Here is a 24,892-nt window from a genome sequence, read left to right on the forward strand (position 1 = left end):
TACCCAGTTGAAGCTAGTTGGAGACTGCATCCTTGTATTTAAGGTGCAGGCGTTGTGCACATCCTTTTATAATATCTGATGAAGTGAGCTTCAGCCCACACAAGCTTGTGCTATATGTATATATCTATTTTGGTTAGTCTGTAAGGTGCAAATCTATTTTGCCTTCCACATGCTTAAAACTGACAGTAGTCATTTGTTTTCAAGTGTCTGAATGTGAATATGTAGGTGGAGTTGTACACTGAAGGAGAAAGCAGAAAGAGTAAAATAAAATTTAGAACTGAGAGCAGGAGACTAGTCCAAGGGCTTTCTGAATACCTATTCCTTTAAAAAGAATGGAAAGAACAAGACAGTGATTTGCCTTTAGGTCAAAGGTTAAGAATGACATTGAGACTACTGACAAGTTAATTAAGAGAATTAGCAAAGAGCCTATTATAGAAAAAAATGATGTAAGGGAAAGACAGGGTTCTTAAGATAATGTCTGAGACAGCTTGCTCAGGAAGATTTAAGATTTTATTTTTGATGCTATGGTGACATTTATGGTAACTAGTTCTAGAAGCATGTGAAGTATGGAAGAATGGATTGAGGTAATATGTTCTTGTAAGTATTGCAGTGATCACTGGGTTTAGTAAATGCAGGCATATAAAGAATGAGAAGAATTAACAAAAAGTTTTATTGTGGAGTAATAGATGAGCCTCTGCAGGCCAATAGACTCTTCCTCTCATGGCTAGCTAAAGGTATGTGAAGTATGAGAGAGCAGATTGAGATAATATGTTCTTAGAGGTATGCCCAGGAGATATTTGATTGTTTTGGGTTGTCTATAGGCATACAATGAGATCTAGTTTCTGCCCTATTCAGCTTACAATCTAAGATGGGAGAGATCTGGGCTAAGTCAAAAAGCGCAAGGCTAAATTGATCCAGTCTTTGTAGGTGAATCAATTCAGCTGCAGAGATGGAACCAATAAGCAAATAAACACACATTCACTTTTGATTCAGGAAGTGCAGCCACATATCTTCAGTGGCTCAAGCCAGAAGCCGGGGTGGGGGAGGGGACACTAAAACACACTTCCCAGCCTGCCAGCCACTGTCAAGGGGAGGGACTGAAGCTCCAAGGCTTTACCCCCCTCCCTCCTCAAGCAGAGGGGGTATGACCAGGCCCCAGCCCATGCTTTGGCTGGGCAGTGTGGAGGGGAGAGGTAGTGCATTGAACTCATAAAAGATTGAACAAGAATAGTTCTTTCTCTGAAAAACTATAACTGAAACACAGCCTGGGCTGTGTATCCGCTTACTCTTTCTGCTGCCCACAAGGTCTCCAGGATTTGCGACCATGGGAGCAGGACTCTCAGGTTTCCTGTCACTTCCTCTTCCTGCTTCCGGGTGCCTCTGGGATTTGTAGTGCATAGTCACAGCCAGCAGTAAGTTTTAGGAGGTCAGGGCAGCTCTACACTCAGGGGAAGGGAAGTTTAACCACCTCCCTGGCCCCAGACCTCAGCCAGAGTTTTCCTGGGGAGGTGAGTGAGCCAACCAGTGAGCCAGCCATCACAGCTCCACCTAAGCAGCGGAGGTACTAGGCCAGCCCTGCTCTCTGGAGCAGACAGCACAGCCTAGCCTAGGCCTAGAAAGGATGCTGGGTAGCTGGGGGACTCTGATTTAACTTGACTCAGGAAGAGCTCTGGGACAGAAGTTTCATAAACTGATTTGACCTAAATCAGGTAAGTCTGATACTGCACTGACCTAGGTTTATCTTAAACCAGTTTCAGCCATTTTGAAACTGGTTTATGTGCACTGAATTTATGTTCTGTTATAGATTTAAACCACTTTCTGATCACTTAAACTAGTTTATGTGTAACTTCTATCCCTAGCACCAATGGAAACAGGCTAGGAGTATATGTGGAAGTAGTTTGATACTTTGGTCATTGTGGAGGGCTGCATAACGTGATCTAAATATTAAGGTCTTTTTTAAAAAATATGATGGAAAACAAAGATTTTTAACAAAGAATTATGAGGTAGTTTTACAAATGTTTATGGGTAACTTTCCTGAAGTGTTAAGGGCAGCATGGAAGAAAGCACAAAGTGCTTGTTTGGAAATCTAAGCAGCAGAGTCTGAAAATCTGGAGATAGGAGTTGACACTAAAAGATGATAAATGTGATGAGGCGAATCTGTGAAGGATCTTGAAAGTGAAGACTAGTAGCTTGTGCCACAGAAAAGTGATGTCTGTAGAGAACTACACAGAGAATGATAATATGGTCAAAGTAGTGTGTTATGAAAATAGTATTTCCACCATCATTTTGGATGAATATGAAGTGGACCAAGACTGCATTTCTGAAGACCCAAGAAAAGGCAGCAAGCAAGATGTGAGATGCTGAAAGCATGGAAGAGAGGCAAAAAAGCCTTATCCTGGATGAGTAATGCAGAGAGAATATGCAAGACTTAATTTTAGCAGGGATATAAGAAGTTTGTGGGCTTGAGTGACAGGCAGGATTGTGGTGTTATTCATAGTGATTGAGAGAGGAGGCAGCATGGAAAGTTGAGGGATTGAAGACTGGAAAGAATACAAATAAATTTGCCCAGTATACATTAGTGTAAATCAATTAGGTGTACCATGCAACCTCCCAAAACCCAAACTTGGGATACAGTATGTGACAAACATGACATTATTCGATCAGGAAATTTAAAATACTCTGGGATTAAACTTTATATAACCTCAGTGTCATAATTCTGGACTTCTGAAGTAAATAACTTTCAAAAGTAAAGGTGAGAAGATGTCACTTTTTGTGGAACATAAGTTATTTCTGAACTAAAATGAATTCCAACTGGAAGAGTAAAGAGCAAAAGTATATAGCTGCTGGTTTTTTAACTTTAACAACTTTCTCTTCTAGTGAAACCTCTTGTATGAAACCCTTTATCTTCTGCAAATACATGCATCATAAAACGGTATTTGTTTACGTTGTTGTTCAAGTTCTTGGATTGCATTCTGTCATTCAAGGAGATGCCACCAAACATCAGATTAGTTTGAGTCTCCAAAGAGTACTGTACTCTGTTTAATATTGCTAAAGTACCTTGCTCATCTTTAAAAAGTACACTTTGAAGATGGCATTATAACTGATGTAAGTGACTTTCTCTTCCTGTACACTGGGCAGCATGCATTGTATCATTTTTACTTTAATAAACATATGAATTCAGAAGAAGTAATACTCTGTTTAATGTGCATATAGTTCTAACTGTAGGCATGCAAAGTACATGGATCTTGATTAAGAGAACCAAAGTTATGTAGTCATAGGAAATGTTGTAAAAAACTGGTAACTGTAGACATATTAGCTTGTAAATTATGTTTTGGAATAGCTGTAACAAGCAACTGTGTTTACAGGTAAAAGATGAGAAAACACAAACTTTGATCATGGGGGATTTTAATTTCTAAGGTACTTACTGGGATAACAAGTATGCAAAATCTGTAAGGGGGAAGGTTGTTTCCAGAGGCAATGCATAATTGCTTACTTACTCAAGTCAGTTTATTGACTGAACTTCATGATCAGAGACTCTTCTGTACCTACAGCTAGGAAATGAGCCCATCTTGATAAAAAATTGAACTGATCTAGGGAGCACAAATTCACATTATGATTTTATTTTGTGATGATGATTATTTTATGATTTATATATAATCATATTGTGAATTTGTGCTCCCTAGATCAGCTCTCTCTATTTCTATAAAGAGAGATATATTTATATATTTATTTATGTATGTGCGTATGTGTGTATATATATACATATTATATAAAAGAAGCAGAAGCAACATAATTGGTCTTGATTCAGTGGAAGTTTTGTGGAGATGCAAAATATAAGGAATTTTGATAGTGGTAATGTTAAGAAAATTAGTGGTGTTTTGAATGGAAGATATATACACTGTCATTATCATGTCACAATATGAATTACTAACACTTTTCATTGGAGTAGAAGCGAGAGCTTGTGCTAACACAAACAACTGTGAGATCTTGATGGAAATGACACAAGACCTCATGACTGTGTGGGAAACCTACTACAGAAAAATGGGAATTATTTAAGAAACAGCTGGACATGCTGCAGTTACAATTCATTCAGGCTAAGTCTCAACAGGGGGAATGTAATAGAGACCAATGTGGTTAAATCGAATGACAATAACAACATTTTTAAATGTCTGCTTTGGGAGAGGGGAAGATTGTTAAATATGATTTTTAAAAATTGCAGACGTTAATAAGATAATTAGAGAAGCAAAAAGAGGAACTTGTTGTCAAGTTACAGAAAATATCTCAGGTATGAAAAAAGAGTTTCCTCATATATAGTATGTTTGCAGGAAATGAAAAAAAAGATAACTAAAAACTCAAAGCTGAAATGAGAGAAAATAAGGATGGAAGAATTAACATGAGAAAATTAGGAAGGGGAGAATTCCCTTCACTATTATGTCTTCACAGAAATAAAATACAGTGGAGGTCTATCCTAAAAGCGAGTCTAATTACCAGGGATCCTGGTTTTCTTTCATTAACCCCCCCTCCTCCCAATTTTCAGTTAAAAAAAAAAAGTAAACCCAAATTCCCATTTTTCCATCATTAAAATGAAACACCACTATATATATTAATATATCTATATATTAATGGTGTTTCATTTAAATCACATAAAGATGTGGATTTGGGGTTACTTTTTAACGAAAAATTGGGTTCTTTGTTTTAAATCAGAGAAAACCAGGATCCTTGCTGATTACATATTTGTCAAAAGCAATGGAAGTGTTGCCTCTGTGTGCAATATGATTTCTCTTGGACCAGGTTCTATTAGCTTTACTCATTTGATTGGGCCCACTAATTTAGCTACACTTTTTATGATTAAATACATCAGAAGTTGGCCTTACCTAAGCAGTATATGCCTGTATATGTTCTTATAATACAGTCTTGAGGTGTGCGATGCAGAGTCTCATTGTCTCCCAACTCCCCAAGGGGCACAGTGCCTCTTGGAATTCCTGGGGAATGCAATAAGAGCGTTATTTAACTTTTTATGCAGCAGTTATATTCTATGTTGCATTGTTTTTATTAGAGCTTTCATACCAGGCTCCTAACATACATATATTTTAAACGGCAGGTGTGGAAAATAGTAAATTTTGACTCTTCATGAAATATATTTCTATTTAAGTAGTCACCTTGATTTCATCTGACTTGGGCAAATAGTGGTTTGTATGATGAGGCCCATGTTTTAAATCTTAACAGAGTTCAGCATAGGTATGGGAGACAACACAACCCCAGAACTTCATGGTTGAAAAGGAGGGAAACCTGGAAATGTAAAACTGAGTGGAAATAATTGTCTTCAGGGGGAGCGGTATCACAGGAGCTAGACTTTCACATGGCTATTAGCTACAGCATGCATGCCCCTTATATATTTCAAGCCATTTCTCAAAATCAAGTCTTTATCTATGCCTGCATTTGGAAAGCATCAGGTTCCAAATATAAACCTGAGATCTTCGATCTCTGACTAGTGTCTGCTTGCAGAAACACATCCACAAGGTTAAAGGTATGAATACTCTAATTGACTCTGGCAATTCATTTTGTGGGCATAAATCTCATGTGGGTATCAAAGAAATAAGTTTTGAGGCCTCCTAAGGAAAATTATTCTGCATTATTTCTTGTACTAGAAGATGTTACCTCTCACGCACAATAGGGTTTGACTGGAGCATAGGTCTTTAGTACCTTGTATATACAGGAATAAGATGAGAATCTCAAATGTAAGTTATTGAGCTTATGTTGACATTCCCAAACTAGACATTTAGCAAACAAGGAGGAACAGTGCAGTCAGAAATAGTCCAGTGTATAGCAGGTATAAAGAGAGCAAATAAAATACTGACTGAAAGCGAGAGTGCAAGTACAAGTTGAAAGAATCAATGTTATTAATGCACAAGGCCTAGGTAGACCTAATGATGACTAGTGGATTTAGTTTTTGATCACATTTTAAAATAAAGATCATATTCATCAGAAGCTGCAACATGGGACAACCTTCACTTGTTCTGAATGACACTGGACGCAACAGACATTTATTCTGGGGTGGCCTAGTTAGCTCTGCAGTAAATGTCTCAGCATCTACATGTGTGACCCTATTAGGTTGCAGGAAACTAATAAAGTACACAGCAAGATAGTACTGCCCGACACCTAGCCCTACACTGAAGCACCCTCATGCTCCAGAAAACTCCTCTGCAGCACATTGAACTGGGCAGGAGCAGCCCCAGGCTGGTTGGCTGACCCCCAGGGATCCCTGCCAGCCACTGCTCCTCCAACCCAGTTCAATGTGCTGTGGTTCTGCTCACACATTCAGATGGCATGCCTATGAGCAATAATCTTTGGCACGATAAGGGCCAGAGTTTATTGCTGCACATTGGTTGCACGTGTAGATGCATGCACTGTTGATTATTCTCCAGTTTACAACTGCTGGACTGCAAGACAGTTGAGCTGTGGCAAGGGTCAAATGAAGTCTTCTTCAAAAAGTCACTTTTTGAATGCATATTTGTTTGGTTTCCTTTTCTTTCATAACTGTCAGTGCTACTAATTAACAATAAGCAGAAGGTAGGATAGCACCTACCTGAAAGTAGCTGATTCAGAGAGGATTGTACTTTTGTAGAAAATAATCTACTTCACGAGATACTAGGAATGCACTGGTAGAAAGAAAGAAAATGATCTTGAAGGCAATAAAAGTGTTTATGGAAGGAAAAGGGAGAAGGGGAGGAGACTCTGTTAGAGGGCTAGTAAGTGGATTGATTAGATCAATTAAGATCAACAAAGCAGTTAACACTTGGAGGGACATCAGAATAAACAACTAGTTCAAGTAACTGGATAAGAATACATCGTCCCTGCTGAGACTAAGGTTAATATAGTCCAGTGTGATGATTTTCTGGTCTCCAATTTCATGTTCAAGCTATTTTAAAAGGATTTTTTTGCTTGTTTGTTTAAGGACAGCTACTCTGAGGTCAGTGATGGAATGCTTTGGGAAATTAAAGTACTCTGCTACAGGCTTTTGTGTGTTTCTAGAACTGATACCAAGAGTGTCCATTCATTCTTTTATGTAGTGATTTCTCTATCTGGCCCACGTAGACAGGAACTGTTAGCAAGTGATGGTGTATATATGTCATTGATGGAGAATCAGGTGAATAAACTCCAGATGTTATAATTTATCCAGTGTTTATGCAGTCTCTTGATGAGGGGGCACAACTAGCATCTAGTGCTGTAGTAAGGCCTGGTGGCTTGGTGAGAATTGGAGTTAGATAATCTGTTGCTGGAAAGACATTATTTGAGGGGGGAGTGAGGGGGTGCCTGTAAACCAGGACAGATTTATCTCCCACAAGGCTAGCTTGAGATGGTCATAATTTTCCTGGAGGGGTTGCAGGTCATATATGGTATGTCTATGGTGTTCAAGTTGGGGGCCACAGGTGACAACTAGAAGGATTCTGTTGTCTGTGTGTCAGGGTTGGTATTGTAGCAAATTGGAGTGGGGTCTGAGTCTGGCTCTGTTCATCTGAGTATCTATACTTTTGGTATTACAGTATATTGTAAGTGTAGGAAACCCTGTTGTAGATCCCTGACATGTGCATCCTATTTGGGAGGAATCAGAGCAGATACAGTTGTAATGTAGGGCCCGGCCATAGATAATGGATCTAGTGGTGTGCTTAGGATGAAAGCTGACAGCATAGAAGTAACTGTTGTAGTCATGTGGTTCCTGTTACTGTGTGGTAATGTGGCCACTACAGTCATTTCTTGTTTCCCAGTAGGGCCCAAGAAATGAATTTGCTGTGTGAAATATTCAAGGGTTAGTTTGATGGAAGGGTAGAAGTTGTTAAATTCTGGTGGAATTTCTTTAAAGATTCCTTCCTGTGTGCCCATATAATTAAGATGTTATGCATGTATCTCGGTTGTGTCATAGTGATGAGAGGGTAGCTGTGGAGTAAGCGACTTCAGGATCTGTCATAAGATCATAACTTATTATATTGGAAGCCCATGCTCATGATAGTGTTGTTCATTTTTAGATATAGGGAATCTCTAAATCTGAAATAGTTGTGTGTAAGGATAGGGCAGGAGAGTTTGATGGGAATAGAAGCAATGCTGTTGTTGAGGATAATATTCCTTATGGCTTCTAACATAGCTAACCATCTCAGTTATTAAAAATAATTTCAACAGACCAAATGGCTTGATATAATGAATGTTCAACTGGGTACCTTCTAATTTAGAAGGATTATTGGTGGAAATTACGTGTTTAATAGAAGGTCAGTGTGTATGATTGTGATAATTCTGTAGAGCTTAACATTTATGAACAATGTGCAAGATTTAAAAAAAAAAAAGAGAAGAAAACAAATTTCACTACTGTTTTCAGTCCCAGAATTCCAAACTACTCCTCCCCCCCACTTACTCCTTAATATATTTTCACTCTCATTTAATGGAAAACAATGGAGACATGAGACAAGCAAACTATAAGTCCCTTGAAGTATTGTGGCAGGATATCAAAATTTACTTCTGCTAAAAATATTTTGGATTTCAATAGAAACATGACATTTTCCACATGGGAACATTGGGGTGGGGGGAGGGAATTCAATGAAAAATTAAAACATGCATTCTTTTTTAATATTTCAGTTTCAATTTGTATAATTCCATCTCTAACAAAAGAATATATTACCTAAATTCTTTTAATATGCCCATTACAGTAGCATCTAAGTGCAACTACTGTTCCCTAGTCTTCTTTTCAGCAGTATTTTTATTGTGAAATCCAAGAATTGGATCCAAATTGAGCCCAGCCTTCAGCATGATAATTCTAAACACACACACACACACTCTCATATAATTTAAATATATACATAAAATAAATATAAGTTCCAATAAAATGTTTAGGTATTAATATTATAATAGTGTTAAAAATAAGTGCCATAAAAATGAATAATTTCTCATTCTGAAGTATGATATGGACAGTCCTTTGTTTCTACAAACATAAGTAGATAAGCCTTCCATTAAATTACTCTTAGTATAATAAAAAGTATATAATTTTGTCCATCTTAAAGGTTTTCTAATGGACTAAAGCTGGTGCTGAGCAGGTTACTTGCTTTCTTAAAAAGAGAATCCCAGAAACCTGATGAAGAAGAAGGAAGGGAAACACTCAAAAAAGAGCAAACTTAAACACTACAGTACAGCTACGCTAAGAGCATGACAGTAGAATGGTGCAAAAATTTAATTCAGTGGGAAATCCTGTCCTTTTCAATCTGTGCTCACTGCAATAAATGTAGTTTTGTAAAACTTTTATTCAGTCAGAAAACCTTTCTAAATACAGACCTTCTGTATTATACTTGAACTGCCACATAAATACATGCTGTTGAAACATAACATTAGATAGCTTAAGAAGACATCCTTATGAATTCACTGTACTTGCAGAAAAAAGCAACAATATTCGTCTGTAAATCCTTTAATCATAAGCTTTAAAGAGGACTTCTTCAGAGAATCACAGACTGCTGACTAAAGTTTACATTTTCTTGAGTTGCTTTTGGTGCTGCTAGCTATTTTTCTCATATGCATGATGCTGATATGAAGTGACACTTGCACCTGTTGTCACCGTCTTATGGTAATTAGCATAGTGCCCTAAGTAGTAGCAGGGCCATCACATCCAAACATAAGCCATTAACATATTGCAGCTGTCATCAGCAGAGAAAACTAATGGAGTTAGTGGATTTGCACACAACTGCATACCTTGGCTCAGCTAGCATAACTCCCCATATTGGGGTCATTGGGGATGGGAGAGAGAAATGTGGGATGTAGCCAGTCAGGAGTGAAAGAATACATTTTACTGCAGGTTTACTTTCATGTATTATGCATGTCCTTCAAGGTCACTGCATGATCATTTATAAGATTTTAATGAGATATCAAAGTGGAAAGAATGGAATGTAATTAATGTCATCTTACTGAAAACATACAGGTATAAAATAGGATGTATGATACAGTCAACAAAAAGTGGGAGCAGTAAGAAAAGCAAAAGATTAACTAAGTCTATGAATCACAGTATTTTCTACTGTACTTCACACACTTAATATCCTGTTGATTGAGTCTCTCCCACTGAAAAAAAAAATGGACAGAATTAAAGGAAAAGACATTTCACAGTTTCTCTTTGAATTCTTGAATATACGCATTTTCAGTCTAAAGGGAAAATGGACAGTTTGTAGTTAAAAGTCTGCTGTTCCTACTGTAAAATGACTGTACAGGACTATTTTTAAAAGTGCTCTATCTTATGTTGTTTCCTCTTGCTGACAGAGCTTGCTTTTGTAATCCCTCAGAGCCTGTAACTGCAGGCCCATACTAATTTAGGAAACCAAGAAATATAAATGAAAACCTCAGCTTATTTTAAAGCAAGTTTCTATGTCTTTTCTTTGTGAGGAAATATAAGAATGTGTCAACTAAAATAAGCCCATGAGTCAGGTTGAAGTCATCTCATTGATTTTTCGTAAAGATTACAGATTATTCATGGTCCCTTCACAAGTATCTAAAGCTTAGCACCGTTTTGAAAAAGCCTCATTCAAGTTCACCCAAACTACCAAGGCTCTTGCACACCCTATCAGCTGTCTACCAACAGGTATCTATGCATCTGATGAGCAGCCAGCATGAACTCTGACTAGAAGGAGGGCTAGCTCAACAGCACTAAAAGAAACATGTCTAGCAAGGAACTAAAACCCACCTCTCAAACCCATTTATGTATGGCCTTTGTCCAGTCACATAGGCCAAGACATGGATAGCTAACTATCAGCACCTGTGTGTAGAGGTAGAATCAGATATCAGTGTTATCACATCACATTTCCTTTAGAATACCTCACTGTTAGGGTGAAGAGTACACTGCAGTAGACTTACCCACACTTCTGTGCTGTACAGCGTACTTCTTCTTCACTGTGCCCATTACACAGCTTTTGCAGTACACAGAAACTTACTTAAGGCTTTAAGTGTCCCATTGAACTCTCTGTAGAATGTGAGCCTTAAGTTTGATAACTGAATTCAAACATAAAAATCAGAATGATCACTCTGAAACTTTGAGCATCTTCAGTTTGAGTTGCAACAAATGTTTATAATTTACAGTTGGTTGGGAAAAAGAAAGTATCATTGACAAAAAAGAAGAAAGTCTTTTGAAAGTAGAAGATAATTTACATTTATGTTGAAAAATTTGACACCATTTTTAGTCTCCTAATGAACATTTTTATTCTAAATTGGATTTTATTCTAAATTTTATTCTAAATTTGTTCTAAATTTTATTCTAAATTTGTTCTAAATTTGATAAAAGAATAATTTTATTTTGGTACTGGCACCATATTTTAATATTCATATGTATTTGCTGGGGTTGGGGGATAAAGTTTAATTTATCCCTTTATAAATTAAATGAAAAATTATGGGAATGTAAAAAACACAAAAGGATTATTATAATTGTTGAAAAAGTGAAAATTTCGAACAAATGGTTTAAGCCAGACATTTATTGAAAACATTATTTGTCAACCATACGTTTCACTTCAGTTTCAACTAGTTATGTCTGCAATAGTTTATCAATTAGTGAAAGTTGCTGGTGTTTAAAATAATTTTATTTGAAATATAACATGAAAATGTGAGATGATTGTTCCAGGAAAGAGTGATTCATGTGAGGATGGCTATTGTAAAGGTCAGCATAGTATATGTGGGGAGTTCTCATTCTGGCAGCTGACAGAAAAAGAGGAAAGAAAGAAAAGGCTGCACATTCCTCCATGACAGTTTCTATGTCCGTGTCTCTTGCCACTGCCCCTCGCTTTATGATGCCCTGTCTCTTTTCTTCCCCTTCCTTTAGTATCTCCTTTTTAAAATTTCATCTCTATACCCTCACTCATTCTTTGTTTGTGCATCATTTATTCTTTCCCATCTACTCTGCTACCTTGCTCCCCCAAACCCTGTTTTATGTGATGGATAGCAGTGGAGCACAACATTGAACAGCTGCCCCCTATCTAGTTCTGTAGCTATTTGCAAGTGGTGAATGTGCAACTGAGCTGCATCTGAATTCCCAAGTCACTCTAGTGTACAATGGGGATTTTCATGGTGCAGCAGGTAGCTACATTATTTCAGAAAAGATTTTCTGAGGAATTATATTATCTTAAGACAGGTTTGTAGAGGACTCCCTAAGGTGTGTGTATGATCACCCAAGCTGGCTGTTGGTTTCAGCTCAGCAGTTCCCTCCCATGGCCAATCTTTCAGAGAACACAAGAAATCAAGATAACTTATTCTGAGTAAAGCTTAAAGGACATGCCCTGGAAACTAGGACATTGCCAGTTTTCGGAGACACACAGTTATTCTGCTTATTTCTGTAAATGGAGTTTGAATTGTTCATTCATGCTACTATAAAGGGGACTGATGTAGAAGCGAGGGAATATTGTCTGAAATAAAGAGGTGGCAAAAGATTTTGCAGACATGTCAAAAAACTTCCAGCTTTGTACTTGGAGCCAGGAATGACCATGACTAATTAAAAAAAAAAAAATGAAAAAGCCTAAGTAATCTTGGGCATAAAAATCAAACAATTTAAAATGCATGAAGGCACCATCTTCCTATTTATAAAAGGTTAAATTCCCCTAAGCTATGAAAAAAAAACACCCTCTGAAGACCTGGGAAGGCAGTAAACACTGGTGGCAAGTGACAGGAATTGATCCTTCTTTTCTGTGCCTGTCATGTCTCTAAATTTTATTTCCACCATTTCTAGGATCCTCTAAAAAAAGAGCGAGAAAGAGGAAGAGGGAGTGAGGTAAGGCAGGACTATGGCCCGAGGGCAGTGGTACCTGGGTCTCTGACTTTTCTTCAATTAGTAGGCCTCCCTGCCTGATTGTGAGATGTGCATCTAACAGGGGACTTGGATGGTTGCAAGGTATTGATTAGCCATAATGTGAAGTCAAATCTGAATAAAAAAGCATCATGATCAAAAGGCTTTCATTGGAGACAGCATGCCCTCTAAGTCAAGGGTCTGCAAATTCTGATGAGCTCTGTTTCCTTTTTGTCTGAGAGAGATTTCCCTCGGTTTACTCATAAAGGCTCTCTTGATAGGAAAGTCCAGTGGGCCCTCTGCCAAGAAACCTGATGTCTCAGATTTGACAGGTGCTTGTTAGTTTTTCATCCCAGATCACTCAACATGCATAGAAAACTAGAAAAGACGATTGCTAATAATGCAGTGTTTCAAGTAGACTGCCTTGTTATTTTCATTGGAAAATTCACTGATCCAATCACCTATATTAAATTGCCTGCATTAAAGGAAAATACAACACAGCCAGCCAGGAAATGTATTGGTTTTCCAAATATTAGGACTTACGTAGCTCAATGCACTCTTTATACTGTATCATTTGATAGATGTACTCTATCAAGATAATAGACCAAGCAAAGCAGAAAACCAATAGACTCCACTGCAGACATCTTCCCACCAAAAGAAGATAGGTAGATTTAGTCATGCAGAGATCCATTTTAAATATGGTTTTGTCTTTTAGTGGATTTTAACTGTCACCTTTTATTTTTTCAGCCTCATGAATGAGGGACCGATACTCTAAACTGTTATCTACAGAGGGTGAGCTTCTGCCATCCTGCTTTCCATGAACAATATGATGTGTTGACAGCAGTCCCAATGGTGTCAGTGGGACTTCTTACAGAGTACGGCAGTCATCATGAACAAGCATGACAGAATCTGAACTGTTAGTGTCATCACTGTTAAACAGGGATTACAGCCAGTTCAAGGGAAGAGACTTATAAGCCTGGCTCCTAAGTTAACTAAAATTATGTATATGGTTGATAAAGCTTCCAGATAGAGGTGACCTCAGCACCACAGCTTGTTTTCTCTGTTAATCGCCTAAACCCCCTAAGCAATAGCAAAGGTACTGCACCTGCACTGGAACTCTTTAAATCTGTATCTGTCACCTGGCTTCACTAATACATGGTAGGTTATGAAGATCACTGGAAAAAAGGAGAGGCCAATATTTTTTTCACCATTACAAGCACGTAACTAGACATGGTAAAGTGCCATTTCTTGGTTTCTTTTGCATTAGTTACAGAAAGTATCATTTTGGGAAGTAGGTTTTTATTTTGGGATTTAATGAAGACGATATTATACCTGAGCTGACTTGAGCTATTCTCTTTGCTTTTACTTAAAATAAACTGTACCATGTTTTCAACCCTTGAATTATTTAACCCTAATTATTAACTGGGATGATCCTGTTGTTTCATTGTACACTTGGCAAGAAGGAGAATCCAAAAGCACACACACATACATAGAAAGATGGGTGTAAGGGTGGGGAGCCAGTGGGAGCACAGGGCCTGCACTGGTGTACCGGGGCCAGTGCCGGTGGGGCCCAGAGCAGGGTGCAGGAGCACAGGGTCCCAGCCGGCAGGGGGGGGCTCTATGGATCTGGGGCAGCTCCCCTGCCCCTGCTGGTGCAGCTCAGCCTGGCTCAACAGACCCGTGGCAGCCTGCACCCCACTCTGGGCCCACCAGTGCTGGCCTTGGGATATTGGCCCCAAGATGGTGACTGGGGGGGGCACCTGTCAAGGGGTGGGGCTACCTATGTGGCCCTCAACAGCCTGCCAAAACTGGGTAAGTGGCCCTCTGCCCAAAGTAATTGCCTGCAACCTGCTCTAACGTGATTCCCACCCCACTTTTTAAAATGGGAGGAGGCAGATGGAGAGAGTCAAACCAAATGAAATGTTTTGGGTTTTCATTTTCATAAGGAAAAAGATTAAATATTTTAAATACAGATTGATCATAACATTGTTTTCAAGTTGTGATTTCTCTTGCTGAATCAGAAAATCTATGCAGCCCTAATCAGGTGCTCAGGTTTGCAGTTGGCAGACACTACCATGACTGTATAGTTCCTTCCAATATTTCCTATATAGGCAAGAATATGTTGGAGTGCTTAAAAGAAATGGAGATTTTAAGCATTTTTTGTAACCCTGGAACAAAAAAAGGCAGAAAGCCTGCAAAAGAAGAGGCTAAAATCTGTCTTTCCATGCTCTGATACACTGAAGAAGGGATTGAGAGAACTGACCGGGGTAGATTACTGACTCTGCTTCCTACTTCAATAGAAAAGTGCCTGGATTGGTCTGAGCTTGGTCCTTTGCTTTCTATGCTCTGATTAATGGACCGGGAGCTTCACTGGATTTAAAGGAAAGGCATCACTCTTCAAATGGATACACATTTGTCTGCTTATCTCACTCTGCTGGTTACTCCTTCAGGACTTCAGACTACATTGCTCTCAGACAGTGCATTTTCTACCTAGTATGAGTCAAAGTTGTAAAAGCATAGCTGAGCCCAAAATATTTCTTGGGGTATGGTGTGGTAAATGTCTGCTCTAGCAATAAGACATTGAAGGCTGTACATTAGGAAGCTATTAGTGTGCACTGAGAGTACTCTAGTTGCCTTCTAATGCATATTCTGCAGTGACCATTACAGAGAATGACTCATTATTTTGACATTATTTCATATTAAAAAAATCCTTTTAAAAACACTTTTGCAGTTTTAGGATATGTAACTTTTTACAATGAAAAATATAGTGTATGAAAATTTTTAAAGGCAAACAGTAGACAAAGGTAACAAACAACTAGAGATCACTCTTTTGAATACATTGAGTGGGAGCTAATAACTTCATACCCCTTTATTTCTTTTCTTATGATTCCTTGAACTGTCTCTGGACCCTTACCTCCTCTCTTTATCCTTCAGAAATTAGCAATTTACAAAAGCAGTTTACCATCAGGTAGATTTATATGCTACTCTCTCATCATTTATCCATGGAACAGCTTTTTATGTTTTGTATAGTTTATACCAGTAAGAGCATTAGAAATATCTGAAAGGGTTTTGCTTGAAACTGAAAGGTCTTCAGGGGCTGATGCTGTCCTATTTTGTCCTTTAGGCCTTCATACCTGCTCCTTTCTCATACCTGCCTCATGTCATCTCCCATCCTTAAAAGATTTCTAATCTTTGTTTATCTCCCTTTTATTGTCTTAGCCCCATAATCCATTGGATACGAAGTGCTTCCGGATTTTTTCATGCATATGTTTAATAATGGGTTACAGCTGCACTTCATGGAAGTTGACAGGGAGTTTAAGCCATAATTATGAAGATCCAACCTGTCAAGAACAAGTAGGGTCAATTACCTTGGTTTCTAGTAGGATAGGTCTCTACAGTATGAACAGGGGTTCTAATAGCAGCACTGATCACTTGGGATCCTGGTTTTCCTTGATAAAAAAATCTCAAGGTCTCTGATAAAAAAATTGCAAATTCTCTGATAAAACCCCCAAAATCCATAATGAAAGATACCCCACCACCCCCTTGGCCCTGCTGGTGCCCCTCACTCCCCACCCATAGCTCCTGATCCCTCAACCCTGCTGAAGGAAGCCACCAGCTGCCAGAGCTACAGGGACCACAGTCCACAGTCACCTACCCCGGCAGAAAGCAGCAGCTGCTGTAGCAGAGTGAAGCCTGGCTCCCCCCCTCCCCACTGCTTGCTGCTTTCCTGCTGCAGGCTTGGGGGGGAGGGGCTGGCTCACCATCCAGTGTGCACTCCCAGGGGACAGGGGGACCTGTTCACCGCAGATCTGTGTGCGGGGTGGGAGCTGCTCACTGCAGGCTCCCACCCCGCTGCCCTGCCCTGGGGCCTCTACAGCCCAGCATGTGCAACCTGGCACTGCAAAGAACACCAGGGCTGCACAGGAAAGCTACTTGCCATTGTGAGCTCTGCACTGCCCTGGCAATGCATCTGCTGTGGGCGTGGCTGAAGCAGGGGTGATGGCATGGGGTTGTGCACAGGGGATGCATTGGGTGGGAGCCCACCGTAGGCAGCATGCAGCCCCTACCCCACACACAGATCTGGGGGGCACAGGTCTCCCTGCCCCCCGTGAGCATGTGCAGTGGTGGGGAGCTGGCCCCACCCCTGGACAAGCCACCCACAGCCCCATCCCACTCCCCACCAGGACCCTGTGGCCATGCATTGTGGCTACAAGTCCCAAGCCCCAGGCACTGTCCTACCCAACTTCCTCCCTCTCTCCTTCCCTCCCTCCCTATGGGGGCCTCAATCCCCACCCTCCCCACCCCACTTACCTTCTGGCACTGCTCTCCAGGCTGGCTGGTAGCTATGTACATGTACATAGCACCCTCTGCCTGACTACCCTCTTCCTGCCCCAGCTCCTTGCAGGCTGGAACTCTGCCAGCCTGCAGAGAGCTCTTTGCAAAAGAGGAAAAACCATGAGTTTCTCTGGTAAAATGAGAAATCCATGTTTGCCTCTGATAAAAGGTAAAATCTTTGGTTTTCTCCATTTTTTCATGGGAAATGGAAAACCCGGATTCCTGCTGATCACCCTGATCAGTATTCCCTGAGGTCTGCTGTAAAAATGTCCTGGAGAAAGAACATGTAAGGTGGAGGCAGGAAAAAAAAATGAAAATGTTACATGATAGTTGGCAGAAGATCAAGTCAAGATGCTTTTGCAAGAATTTCATGTGTAGGAGAGCAGCAATGAAATATAGGATAGTTTAAATATGCCAGCATATATATTGAAATCAGACAATCTAATATGGGATACAACTGACACTGAAGGAATATTCAATGTTATGTTACAGGCTCTGAAAACATAGCAAATGTCAAAAATTCCTCTTTTAAAGAGTCCTCACTCTTGTTCAATAACTTCAACTGTCAGCACCCAGAGCGGTATCAAAAAGGGTTTCATAGAATCAAAAGGTTTGTTTCTTAGCAACTCTGTCAACAAATTTAAATTGCGGCATACCATGGTTGTTCCATAATCATTTGCATGCAAGATTTGTAAACATGAGTTTTCATTGTGTATCCTGTTGTCATGGCTGGTGGGAAAGCAAAGGGGGGCAAATATTCCAGGGAAGGGGCAGTAAGGTTTCAGAAAATAATCAAATACAAGTTCTAAGAGTTGTTCTCTTTACTTAGGTTTAAATCTAGTCTATTTCTCTATTCGAGAAATAGCAACCATGCAACAAAACCAGTGATAACCTCAGTGTAACTGTAATCTAGCTGGTTAAAATATCCGTTGTTTTTTATTCAATTTGATTCAAAAGACTTTGAATCTTAACGTGATGGCAAAATACCATGGAGTCAGAATTTGGATACATTTCCACTACAGTTTCTAGGGTTGGATACAACTTGAGTAGACATGCTGCAGTCAGCTTTAAACAAGCTAGTTCAAATGCTGACATCAATATAGCTCTGTCAGCATAGTTGCCAGCTATTGGGCATTTATCCTGGGTCTAATAACGATTTGTGCACACATGCTGAAGTCTGTGTTGCTCTGGCTACACTGTTAGCATTATCTGAGCTAGCTTGAGTAATACTACACAAGCTATAATGATGGTTTGTATAGAAGTAGCCTTTGTCTGTTTCCCAAAATTTGTGGTCTCAGAAAAGAAGTGATGAATATAACTTAATTTTTTATTGTTTTACTAAAAGTTGCCTCTTTTTAATGCAATACATTTTATATGTTAAAATTTACTGAATTCATTCTATCACACCTATCTAACTATCATACAGGAAATCTCAGTTTATTCCATGTAATATCTGTTATAGGTTTATTATTATCTATTTATATTACAGTCTCTGGAAGGATCCTCATTATGCCAGGAACTGTGCAAATGTCTTAAAGACCTCAAAAGTAAACAGGCATGACAGGCAAAGGATGGAAAGAGAAAAAGAGGCACACAATGAGGAAGAGACGGCCCACATTCACTTTGCAGTTCTGAAGCCAAGCCAAGAACAGATGGATGTTTGGATCTGTGTCTTACTCTCTGGACCATGCTATCTTCCTGTTTTTTGTATTATGCACTGCAATATACCTTGTGTTCTGCAACATACCATATCACATTCTTAATCCAGAAAACCTGGATCAGGTAATCTAATCTACCTGCTGCATTAAATATGAAGATTTAAAATACATTGCCTTACAGTAGTACCCAAAATGGGTTAGCAAAATGTGTAGCTAGATTTCAAATATGAAATCTAGCTACACTTTGCCCCTGCTTCAGCCATGCCCACAGCAGACACATTATCAGTGCAGAGCTTGCAATGGCAAGGAGCTTTCCTGTGTGGCCCTGGTGTTCTTTGCAGTGCCAGGTTGCACATAGAGCCTAGATTTCAAATATGAATTAACACATAGATTTATATTCCATGTAAACACTTCACTGATAAACACCACAAAATACAAGTAGATTTCACAGCATAGTATAAATAATTTCCCTTCCTCATTCTGCCTGGATATAACAGGTATCGGTAGATAGTGGGGAGGCTGTTCCAACATGCTGTAATTACAGTGCATTGGAACAGACTTGATTAATCAAGTCTGCTGGAGTGTACTAATTAATGTACTCCAGCAGCCTCCATATCTCATGTATCATTCCCCTGTGCTCCAAAATTGTGGCGGGGCACTTTAACTAAAGCTTGTTTGATGAGCTTTAGTTAAAGCGCCCCTGCCACCATTTTGAAGCACAGGGGTGTTGATACCATGAGATGCTGCAGGCACTTTAATTAGAGTGGCTTTAAGAGCTGCTGTAATTAAAGCGACTCCTCAATCACAGAGCACATGTAAAAATGCCCAAAGGTGCTTATAATGGCAAGATAACTGTTCCATTGTACATTAGCATGTATATATCTGTATATGGGTGTGTTGGTGTAGGGGGATAGAGTTAACAGCATGCCCTTGTTGTCTATGTTGGTCAGATAATGGAGCCATAGGCTATGAACAGATGTCACTCAGAAATTGTGGGACAAAGAACAAACATTAATTCAGATATCTCTTATTGCTTGTCGTGGGACAAGTCTTCAAAAAGGTTTGTGGGATAAGAGGGGTACCAACACTGTGTCCCATGCTATTGTGATAGACGTCTGAATGCTTGTCTCTCAATATTATCACAGGACACATGAACCGGTTAGTCCTCCAGACATCCCACCATGCATTGCTTCAGCCCCACTCCTGAGTCCTCTTGAACTCTGTGAGGTCATTCAGGTCCTGATCTCAGAATTCTATTGGCTAGAGGTATCAGTCCCAGGCCTGACATAGTAAAAATTATGCATCTCTGTTGAAGGCAGGCAAATGAAATCTACTACTTCACTATTAAAAGCCCAACAAAAGGAAAGCTCTGGCTAGCAAGAAAAGCACAGACTTTATTTTAACACACCTGCCACAAAAGGGGTGGGAGAAATATAATTGTTCTAAGCATTTGTCAATTAACTTCCTTCTGATGGCATCTGGTTAATATTTAATGGAGGTAGGTCAATGCAATAATTTTTTAGCACTGGAATCTAAATTTGGCTTAGGTCACAAGTGAAAATACCCTTGTTGCCTCCTTTCCTAATCTTTAGTGGCATTTTCTCTGCATCAACTGTACAAGTAATTTTACAGCTTGGTACAACTGATATTCTCTGTTCAGTAAAGGACTAAGTGGAGTATCCAATCCTGTAAAAGACTGAGTGGTTCCTTCAGAGAAGTTGGCAGGCTCAGTCCTGAAATAGCAAGTGGAGAAGGCCATAATGGAAAGGTAAATATGGAAATGTACCAGGGTATGATCTTTGTTATGACCACTTTTAGCTAACAGTATTAAACTATCAAAGCACATGGGCTAAGTACAGACAGTCAAAAAGCCCAAGGCTGAATCAGTTAAATCTTCACAGGTTAGTTTAAGCTGCATAGATTGAAGTGATAAGCAAGTGAACAGACATTCCTTTGATTCCAGAAATGCAGCCACTTACTTGGAGTGGCCCAGGCCAGAAGCCAGGAGGTGCTAGAGCACACCTCCTTACTTTGCTGGAGCAGACAGGGTCAAGCCTAGCCCACTCACTGTGCAAGGCGGGGGATGTTCTGAGGAAGTGCAAAGCATCCTGGGATGCTGGGGGGCTGTGAGTTAATTTGAATCTGGAGGGGATATGGGACAGAAGTTCCATAAATAAATTTAACCTAAATCAGGTAAGTCTGATAGTATATCCATGCAGGTGTATCTTAAACCAGTTTCAAGCCATTTGAAAGAGGTTTGTGTGCACTGAACTTCTGCTGTGTTACAGAGTTGAACCTGTTTCCAATTGCTTTTACCACTTAATGTATAATTTCTGCCCCTAGCTTTAAACATTATCACTTTTTCCAAATCAGAAAAAAAGTATATGTTATAATGTATATCCACATCCAGATGCTATCTGTTTGAGATAACAGTTTTTTGTAGATATTGTGATTGCTTTATTTTCAGATCTTTATTTTCCCATGCATCCTACTGAAAAACACCACAAATCATCCTCTATTTTATATCTCAAATGTCGAGGAAGAGAATAAATAAAATACAAATGTTGAACTCTCTCTTCTTTATTAGCTTGGAGGATGAAGATGAAGCTATTTAAGATGGACTAAGGAAAGCATGAATGGATATGCTATTTTGCTTTTATTGCCCATAATAAATGTACAATTACAGTTCGAGAAAGAAAATGCAAGTGATTAAGCAAGAAAGGAATGCCTAGATGCACTTTCTATAAAGACAATAGCTGAAGATGGCTACTCTGTTTCTGAATCTCATTTGTAGTATTTTAAGAATGAAGAGGTGAATTATCAATATCTGGCATTCTTGTCTGGTTCCAAAAGAGTTAGCAATGTTGATTGCTTGGCCAATAGTGCATGTAAACCTAGGCATAACTGAACAGTACAAGCATTTACTGTTTGTACTTCTTTTGGATATGACAAACATTGAGCTTATTTGGAACTGTCTTTGAGATTATACCCAAAGTACCCCTCCTCTCACTGGACATTTGGGTATTACAATAATGATAACTCTAACTCCAAGAGATAATTATAATTAAATAAAATAAATGTGCCACAGAGGTACCTGATCAAATTGACTGGTTTACCTAATTAGTTATTATTTTCAATAACATCCTTTTTTCTAACTTCATAGTAGCTATCATATAACTACTTAGCTGAAATTCCCAGAAGCACTACTTTCATTCTGCAACCCATCTAAATCCTGGAACAAACTTTGAAAACGTAAGTGCTAAGGAAGTAATTTTTTTCATATTATTACTGGAAATTTCAGCAAAGAAAACATTTTATCAATTTTCAGTAAAGTTCCGACTCTTGGTTGCTTTTTGCCTAAACTGCCCATTGGTTTTTTTATTTTAGATTTGGTTGTCCCATATGTTTCTATAATCTGGTAACTGGGCTTAGATATTTGGGCCACATTCTATTCCGTATTAGTGGATTTTAGTAGGCATGTTAGTGGACATAGGTGTTTAAGTGCAATTTTATTCAGTCCCTGCTTGAGACCTAAAAAACAGTTGATGCAAAAGATCAGTGGGACCTCCTGGTTCTCACTTTTTTTGATACAGTCTTAAGGGAAAGATGACAGTGTGTCACAGTAGTAGAAACACTAGTGCATTTTCAAGACTTGAACAAGGTGAAATAGAATCACTTTCAGGTGCCTAAATCCACATAGATGCCTAAAAGATGGCCCATTAGAATCTGTCCCTTTGTGTTTATGTTAGTAGTGTCCTCAGCATTTGCTAATTTAATAGATAAATTGACTGATGGTTATTTAGTCTGATCCCATATAACACAGGCCATAGGACTTCCTGTTTGAACTAAAGGGTAGCTTTTAGAAAAATCATCCAACCCTGATTAAAATATTGTTAGTAACGAAGAATTGCCTATGGCCCTTCTTAAATTCTTCCAATAATTAATTGTGCCATATTTCAAGGTTACGTTTTGTTTGGCTTCATTTTACAGCCTTTGCCTTTGTCTGTAGGTCTGATGAGCCAAATACCTGTTTCCCATGTAGGTACTTACAGACTGAGACCCAGTCATGCCTTCTCTTTTCTTTGATAGTCTAAGTAGACCATGCTCCTTGAAGCTCTCAGTATAAGGCATGTTTTCCCATCCTTTACTCATATTCATACCTCTTCTCTGAACCCTGTCCAATCTTTAAACATTTAAACATATTGTTGAATACTATCAGAATTTGATTTAGCATTCCAATATCAGTAACAATAATGCAAAATGAAGAAGTAATATAATATCTTACATTCTAAACATGGTTGATTCCTCCATGTTTAGAAGAAAAGACTATAGCCCTTATAGCCACTGCACTGTGCTGGGAACTTACGTCCAGGTTACCAAAAGATCCAGATCATTCTGTATTGGTAATATATCCAGTTTGTTATATACTGCATCCTCAATCTTTGAGTTATTTGCAAGCTTTATTAGTAATTGTTTTATGGGTTTTCTTCTTAGGATAGCATAGTACTCATAGCCAACTGAGACCCGCACAGAAACGTAACCTCTTGTTAATTACTTATTTACAATTACATTTTGAGATCTACCAATTAGCCAGCTTCTTATGTAATATGTAGTAGCTTGATTTTGAATCATTAGTGTTTGTTAATCAAAATGTCATAGGTTACCAAATGAAATGCCTTATATAAGTCTGTTTTTTATATCAATATCATTACCTTTATCAACTAATATTTGTCAGTCTGGAACGTCTTTCAAACAATGATTCTGTTGTTTAGGATAATGTGGTTACTCACAGTGAGAAAAAATGTTTATACTCTGCAATTCCACAGTTAATTTGTTGACCTTCTACAAGTGTAGTGTGAAAAATGGTTGCTTTGTTTTTGGGAAGGCAGAGACTGGACATGTGCCTTATTTTTGGAAAGGCAGAATTACTACTTTTTCTCCCCCAGAAGTTATTGCCAAAACCTAATCTTCAGCTCACTCATCCTCCCTTTCCTGCTTAGGCAAAAACTGAAGTTTTAAACCCTTCACAGCTGAACTGTCAGAAGTTCTTGGGCACTCAATCAAAAGCTGAATCTAGCTGCAGCTGAGACTGGACACCATGGGTTAGTCCAGGATTTTGAAAAGAGCACAGCTGTATGCAGGGTTGTGAAATAGGACAATAGAGTAGCTAACAGAGAGCAAAATCCTGAACAAAGAATGGCTTGATTAGTGGAATGTCAAGACTAATGAAAAGGAGAGCATAAATTAATGAGAGCATTAATTAATAAAGGAGAGCATTAATTAGCATAAATCAGGTAGATTTCAGTGAGCACTGTGAGTCAATTGGTTCCATCAGCACTGCTTGAATAGAAATACCACTGCTGCTCTTGGACAATTGGTTTTAAACTTTGAATGGAGCAAGAATTGAAGTGGGGTGCAACTGCAGCTCTGAATCCCCAACCCATATCTTCCTAGGAAAAGGTGCAGCAACCATTTAATATCATCTCCCAGTTTTTATTGTACACAGAAAAAAAATTACCTTTCCCCACTCAAGATATACACCTCAATTTTTAAAGTCTAATTTTTGGCCAAAAAGGACATGGGGCATATGAGTATATATTGTATATTTGCCATAGTAACCATATAGATAAATAATACGCAGCATTTCTCCAGAAGCATTTCCTTATGTATTGCTCTCCAAATGACAGCTCAGGTCCTACTTTACTACTTATTTCTCTAAGTGATTTTTGCCACTTAAGTAAGGTTGCCAATTTTTTGAATCTAGTCCAGAGGGTTTCCAAAATGCCAGTGTGTCTGTGACACACAATGTGCAAGTGCCCACGTGGCTGCACATATCAGTTATGGATTACAGTGCATAGATTTTAATCAGGAAGGCAAATGCACATTGCTATTACATTTTAAAACCCCACTGGACTACTGTATAAATCAGATTCAACATTTAATATTTATTTTAATGAATGCCCTATCATTTATCTCCCAGATGACTCTCAGAAATCCCCTGGAGATTTATGTCTAATTCCTGTAGAGTTGGCAACTCTACACTTAAGTAGATTTTTGAATCCCATTTCCACCTAAGCAGCTAGACTGCAGGCCGGATGAGTTGTGTAGGCCT

Source organism: Crocodylus siamensis, chromosome 1 (genome assembly GCF_052110815.1).
Source record: "Crocodylus siamensis isolate JL-2025a chromosome 1, ASM5211081v1, whole genome shotgun sequence".
NCBI classification, from domain to species: domain Eukaryota; kingdom Metazoa; phylum Chordata; order Crocodylia; family Crocodylidae; genus Crocodylus; species Crocodylus siamensis.